Below are 8,295 nucleotides of genomic sequence, written 5' to 3' on the forward strand. Positions count from 1 at the left end.
GCGATTTGAGATTTATCTTTTAGATGTAGGTTATAAATTAATTTAGTTTTCGGCAGAAAGAAAAGAATTAATTTTTAGGAATTCAAACTCAATTTCATGAAGAACCACGTCTTACTTTAATTCTTATTTTAAAACGGAAAGGAGAAGAATCAATCGGCAAACAGAACATTTGAAAAGAGAAAAAAGGGTATTCTCAAACAATGTACTATTTAAAGATGCGTTTTCTACCCATAAAAGTTTCATAAAACCTTAAACGAATGGAGAAAATTTAGAGGACATTGCAAATCAATTTATTTGTCGCTTTTGCACAGAACTGAATGACAGATTCGTCTGTAGTAATGTACATTAATACATTATTTACGTGCTGAAATTTTCCTACATAAAAGCAGTTAGCTTAAAATCACGAAAATGTTCATATATGTGATCAGTATTTATCTTCTTCAGATGATTTCATATAGTTACTGTGCTAAAAGACATAAAGATTTTGTCCATCGTGACCTAATATTTGAAGAGGAAATTAAAATGAGGAAAACTCATGTTTATTATCGGAGAAAAATAAAAAATTTCCTGGACAAAGATTTATGTCGTAGGAGTTCGGATTCAGACTGCCAATTTGGAAGTCATTTTCTCTGCTCAGTGTTTCTCTGCTCGGCTTATTGTTCTTGATTACTGCTATCTCCTACCGCAACAAACAAAATGTTGAGATAAAAAATTTGCTTGGGATGTCATTCGTGATTTGATCAAGCATACCAAATTCACTCATTTTATAGGAAGTAAGATCTCTGAAAAACCATAAAATAAAAATAGAAAAAAACCCGTCCCACTATTACTAATTCCTTGATAAAAGAAGACTATTTTTTATTCCTCCATCTCTCCGGATGAAATAATTTGGTTTGGTTTATTTAATTACGGGAAAGCACACTAGAGCTATCTGCCTAAGGGAAGGGATGCCTTCGTGGAGGACTTTCTAAGGGAAACTGGCTCGTATACACGTTACACATAAGGAAAACCACGAAAACGCCCATGCACCCAGACCGTTCGCGGGATTCGAACCTCGGACCGAACTACCAGTGTTCAGCAACTGGCCGCTGGTGGGCCTCCGGATGAAATAAACTAAAAGCTGCATTAATAAAGTAACTAGACATAAGGGCACTTACTACGTTGTCATTATTTCTTGCTATGTTCAGCAAGACTGAGTAATCTAGACAAACATTTAATTTACGATCGTTACTTCGCTTCATCTACAAGATCCAACCCAGTGTTTCAAATGTCAAAGATTTCACCATGCTCAAAACTCTCAAACACCTTCCACTCCACTGCGTCATGTGGTCTGGGATTATGAGTTCAGACATTAGCCTAAAAGTAAAAATTCTGAACCTATGTATACTAACTGCAGCAAAAGTCATACAACATATTGAAAAAAGTGTAAAACATACTTCGAAAACAAAATATCTCTAAACATTCGAGGACCAGTACATGTTAATAAATTCTATGCATATGTAATCTGTAACAAAAGAGCCAAGGAAGACTTAGAATAGTTGAAGGAGACCGAGATATATATTTGAAACTCTCTCGAATGTAATCAGTTTCTTCAGTTAAACATTAGTCCTTGACTCCTTTAATTAGCTCATGAAGACAGTTCTGCCAAACGCAAAAGAAGTGAATGCAACTAATAATGGATAATAGATCACTAGTAGAAAGGGAATAATTGTGCACCTACGTCTTCAGAAATTACCTTTTAAACTAATAATTCATGATTTTTCCACTCTTTTAACGCAGCGAGGTAATGGCCTGTTTTTTTTTTCCATATATTTTTTGCCTCTTCCTTTTTTAAGGACTAAGCAATGTCATATGATGCCTCCTACAGCGTCATTTGAAGAAATATTAGAAACGCCAACTGCGGAGTTCGTATGTATATCTGTTTAGTTATAATAATAATTTTTGCAGGATAAATAGCTGTTGAAGAGTCACGATTCATGAGTCACAATTAATTTCTGAATTTAAAGTCATGACCGTTGGTAATTCAACACATTCACTGCCAGTGTATATATGCGAAGATTAACCAGATGCTCACTGGCGTAGAAATATCGCGAAAACATATACCTCACTATGCTCTGGTATAGAGGATTTGCTATTAGATGATGGAACCACACACCACGTGTGTGATCGGTAACGAATGTATTAATAATACCATTAAGACACCAAAACCTAAACCCATCTTTTCTGACTTGCAATAGTTGGATATGGAAAAGCGGCCTTAAAATTGTCAATAGAAAAAATTGAGGAAACCCTAGGTTGTGATGGAGAAATTTCGAAATCGATATCAATGATAACGACGAAGAAAAGGTGCGTTAGCGTTAGACAGTTCCATACCAAATATTCAAAAACAGAAGATCGTAGTTAGCTTCACAGAATCGAATTGCAGCTGTCCGACATATAAGACTGTTCGGCTGTGAGCCATCCTCACCTGGTACCATGTAGGAGATTGCCATTTTATTTTTATCAACTGCGAAAACTACTATATTTAATGCTTACTCGCGCTTGACTCATTCTGTTTTGACTTCTATTATCTCAGAGAATGCAGTTATGCCGAATAAGACTAGCAGAATAACACAGTATCGTTTTCGAAGTAAAAGCGAAGTTTCTATATAAGGATCAATAATAAATAATTATTAATTAGAGTATTAAAATAGGTTGGCGAAGGTGCTAATCCACCTGGAGCTCTGTAAAGGATTGGTATAATAAAGGTATAGGTATACCTTGGCATTATAAAGTACGAAGCTATTAACTGCGAAGATCTTTGATCGTATTTATATAGCTTGACTACATTAGAAGTATGCTCTAATCGTATTACTGTTTATATTGTTATACTGTTTGGTGGCAATTTATTAGCTCAGTTTTTAAAATGTATATTTCTTAGCCGTATTCTTATTCACTGCTGTTTAATTACGTATCTTCCATGCTCACAAAAGGATTATTTAATAGATAATCGTGTTTGAGTACAATAAAGGATTAAAGCTGAAAAAATTCTGTAATTTAATATCATGAATTGAATTCGATATAAAAGTACCGATTGCATTTATTATAGGAATTTTAGTATATATTATTGAGTAGGTATATCAAAGAAACAAACAAAAAATTATATTGATTTGCTTTGCTAATGATCGTATTTATGCTGTTTTCTGTTTACTAAGAAAGTTAAAACGTTAGATATAAATAGATGCAGAAATGGAATGATATATTTTGAGCTGTTCTACTTTATTTTTCGTTTCTTTTTCCTATAAAAACATCGCTAGTTATTCTAATTATATTCATTATATTTCAGTGACAGAAAATAGCAAACTATCTTATCTAATTTTAAATAAATCTATTTAAAAAATACAGGAAGCTGAAGCTAGAGCCACTCAAAGCAAAGAACTTGAAGAATATGTGCATGAGGTCTCTGCTGCTTATTTAAATACTCTCACAAAAGAGTGGAAGTTAAAAAGAGTACGTATAAAAATAATTTTTCTCCTGTTGAAGTAGGCAGATTGCAGCTGCAATATTAATTTTGTTGCAATATGAATTTTGTTCAATTCATATTGCAACAAATATTTGCTGAAGTTTCGCTTAATAATATTAAATTTCTTTACGTTGTTTAAACTTTCTCGTAATATGTGCTCTCCAAAATATGAATCGTTTAAATAGGAGAATCAAGAAAAAGAGAATACTAAGAAAACATTTGAATAGAATTGATTAAAACAAGATAATGAATTCCAAAAAGAAGAAAGTGAAAAAAAAAACCCACTAGATTTGGCTTGATACTAACATCATTTGAGGAACTAGGTATAGTAATAAGATTTACCTAATTATTGCAGCCAGAGTTTCAGTCATTTCTAAAATAGTTTTCTGTGTTGCTATATCCAAATAAATTTCGATGCATTTTTTTGTAATCGTAATCTTTCCAAAGTCATACTTGGAATTCTTAGGGTAATACGATAAGCGTTTCAGCTTTTAAAACTATAAATGGCATTTTGCAATATGATGACAAACAGCTGCATTAAAAGAAGTAATTTTTCTACTTTTGCGCATGTAATTTTTGTGCTTGTTTTATTTGTGAATTAATCACACTTTTAATATTCAAATTAGTTTCTAGTTTGATTTTTTTCACCAGTTGAAAAACGACTGACAATGAAATTTACTACAACAAACTGATCTTTAAGACTTACTTTAAGCAGTGAGTTACAGTTACAACCAAAAATACGAGTGTACTAATGATCTAAAGTACGAGTGCTTAAATTTAAATTACTGATATTTGTAAATAGCAACTTTATAATTTTATTTGCGCTGCCACTTAACTACAAGCTTCTATAAATTCTGTTTATTTTACTTTCGGAAACTCAAGGATATAAAATAAGCTTCTGTTTTTTGTTTAGAAATTTATCACTTATTGTATTCTTGGTTCAAATAACATATCATCAAAGGCAGATATTAGTCGATGAAGGTTGTAGGTTTTAGAGCTTAGGTTATTCACATATAGAAAAACACCAAAGGCTAGCTAGGAGTCTATGGAAGATTTAGTGGTATGCACGTTAACATAAGGGGGAGAAACAAAAATCAACTGTGAAGCTGCCATAACCACTCTGACACTGGCGGTGTTGAAATCCTTAGAAGATAAGAAAAAACATATTTATTGAAACTCTTGTTTTAAAAAGAATGCGAATAAAAGACACAAAAAGTTTGAATATAAACAGCATGTGTATAGTCGACTTCTTTGTTTTATTGATGTCTCTAATACTCTTTTGTGTGCTAGAAATGAGTAACGTTTTGCACATTCATTTTCTGAATCAGCTTAAATAGAGTACAATAGCTTAAACATTGCTGGTATGAGGTGCGCAAACGGTTACATTTTTACCAAGGTCTTACTCTTTAATATTAAAAAAATATTGAGCTTTTGACAATGTACGGTACAAAGGACTCATCATCAACTTAACACAGCGCAGTTTTATTCAAACGCATCTTATGCATTATTAGCTACAGTAATGACAGTTCTTTTTAAAATTTAATACACTATAAATCATGTCAGTTGGATATATTGCCAATTCAGACATTATATTAAAAAGTAAAAGAACTCATAATTTTTTTTTTTAAAATTACGTGCATTATTTTTAAATACCTCACAGTATAGTTTTAAATAAAATTTAAGACTCAGAAAACGTTGAATACCAATGCCTTTGAGATTTTGAGATTTACCACGCTGCATGAAGGATAAATGAAATTTATCACTGTTTGAGTTATAGTCATTAGGTGTTTTTGAAGCAGGAGACGTGAAAAGTGTGCACTGCCCTCGTCGGGACTGGAACTCTGGACCTCTGCAATACGCGTCGAGTATGCTTCCAATTACATCGAGAAGGCATGCTGAAAGCAGGGAGAAAATACCTTTTATACCCCCTCTTAAGAGCGACGTGGGATTAGAGAACCCAGTTGCCAAATCTCGGTAGTGACGAATTATCGTCTACCACCTTTTAGTTCGGACGCCACTTGTAGAGTCTTTGTTGAAGACGCTTTGTTGAAGGAGGAGACGTGAAAAATGTGCACTGACCTCCCCGGGACTCGAACCCTCGACCTCTCGAATACGCGTCGAGTATGCTTCCAATTACTCCCCGGAGGCATGTGGAAAGGAGGCAGAAAATAACTTATAGAGAAAAGGTAATATATGCCCTAACAATATATCGTAACGTTGCGCAGTGGAACAAATAAAAATGGAAAGTCTAAAATGGAGACATTTGCAATGTCAAAATACATTTCCTTAAACATGCAAATACAAAATAGTATTTTAAAATACAAAGCCGTTTTACAACTGTATTATTCGGCTTAATCCTGACAGGTGTTTTTTTGCCAATGAATATACTACTCAGATAGTAAAACTCTCGTAGTGTATGTAGTAACACTGGAAGGCCATTGGTTCGAAACTCGGTTCTGACAAACTATTTGAATTTTCGTATTTACTACTCCGTCGAGTCTAATGTCTCTACAGTGGTTAACGAAAAATAATAATTCGTCACAGCTTAGACTTTTCAGTTTGTCCCCATCCTTTATTCAATCACTGAGTGGGGCTGGGGGCACTCTAAATGTAATTGGTAATACATCAAGCTGGCAATAGACGATTTGCGGCTCGAATACCGGCTAAGGGAAAGCTAATTTTTCGAGTTTCATTGCTCTAACAATTCGAATGTCTTTACAAGGAGCTGATTTTCAAATATAATTTTCCACTGATTTTTCCCCTCCATATTGAAGAGTTAATGTATGCCCCATACTATATTTTTGGACTGTTGAGAAAAAGTTAATTAATTAATATTAGTGTTGCAAATGTTACGGAAAATAATCAAATTCTGATTATCATAATAAGAATAACGTTCTGAAGGTCTCTGAAATATACTACATTCGCATAAGTTCATAATTTAGACAATGTAAGCAAACTGAGAATGAGAACTTGTGGCATCCATAACTTGATGTTTGAACTGATTGCATTTGCATCCACAGAAATATAATATTATTTCATATTTCATTTCATTGTATGAGCATTACACCGATATAAAAGAGGAATAAATATTGTAAATGCAAAACACATGTGCGGTATTTAGCCTAAAAATCAACACTGGCTATACAGTTCTTCGAATTGCCGTCCAGACGGCACAGTGGTTAGGGGAGCCGAGCCCACTGCTATTCCAAAGGGCCTGGGTTCGAATTCCGGAGAAGGCATGATTGTCAACGATCGTCCTTTCATAGGAGGCAAAGATAGCCCACCTATTAGGTGCCTCCATAACAAAGTAACCACTACTTCTGGCCTTAGTAATGGCCAAGCCGAAGTCGGCAGAGGGCCAGCCATTGGTAAAATAAAAATTCTTCGACTTTAGAAGAGGACTGATTTTGCAGTTATTGATGGCATTTCTCCCGAGTGGATGCATTGCCTACATACATGCGAAATTTCGCGCCCATTCGTGGACTGATGTTTGCATTATTAAGAAGCACAAACACCATTTCACTTTCATAGCATTAGTGCGAGTATTAACCAAAATCGGTCATTTCAAACATGTTGCTAGTGCAGATTATCAGCTATGTTTGAATCGCGTTGTGTAATAGGTTAGACTGTTTCACCCAAGGTCAAGTTGTTATTCTCTCATTTTCTGTCTCCGGTGCATTTTCCTGCTTCGACGTTTATTGTTTAACTCATTGCAACAGATCAATCACGAGAGAATATGTTAGACATAATTATATCACATTTTAATCAATATTTTGAACCGAATAATGGAATTGAACTATGAAAAAAGAAAAATAAATAAAGTATATCAATCAATCAAATATATTCATTTGAAAAATCCAGTCAAAAGATGTTGTCTTATGTGACAATAAGGAAAGGTGGAAGATTTCCTCATGACCTACATAAACAAGCAAGATGAAATATTACTTTTCTTTACATTCGCTGTCGTAAAGCAAAGTTGGTTCAAGTGACCATGAATTCAAATGAGGAGAAATACTTTGTTCGTTTCCTTGTACATATTATATTTACCTGTCAGGTCTCGTCATGCTTTGATGAGCAAGTGACAGTTTGTTGAAATCAAGGTCCAAAACTGATGGTCTGAACAATGAAACCTAATCCCAGTAAAAATTCGGCTGTAAATGGGATTAAAAAGAATTCTGGTTGATAAGTACGAAGACCAAACATTAATAATTTACGAAGAAGAATTTTTAATAATTCAGTTAGTACTGTTTTTAGTATCAATATTCTTCCAGTGACATATAGGTACGTAAAAATTTACGATTAATTTCTTCTTTAAAGGTCTGGTTTGTTACAAATTTTATCGCAGCTTTGTACGTATGCTGCTAATTTCGCTAGAAAGGAGAAATTTCAGGAATGTATAGGCAGCTCTGTGTCATTTCCTTTTATTCTTTATGCTTCCTTATATTATTTTTCTTATATAGCATAAGGAACGCTACAAAGCAATAGTTCTCAAAGTGTGAATTGCAACCTAGGAAAAGTTAGGTGTGATTTTTTTTGATGAATTAAAAAAAAGAGTTTTGAGGTTTCTTTTATTTTTGACACATATGGTGTGTCTGCGGGTATATATATATATATGTAATTTCGTATGTGCACACATCTATTTAACTGTCTCTCTCTCTCTATATATATATACAGAAGAGGGAAGACAGATGAAAATAGAAAAAATATTTAATTAATAGATGTAATAATAATATCGCGCAAAATGCTTCGAATTTAACTAATGTTTAAGGAATACGATGAAATTTATAGAATAT

This window comes from Stegodyphus dumicola, chromosome 1 (genome assembly GCF_044657685.1).
Source record: "Stegodyphus dumicola isolate Sdum_Otavi_A_Nest chromosome 1, ASM4465768v1".
In the NCBI taxonomy this organism is placed as follows: Eukaryota; Metazoa; Arthropoda; class Arachnida; order Araneae; family Eresidae; genus Stegodyphus; species Stegodyphus dumicola.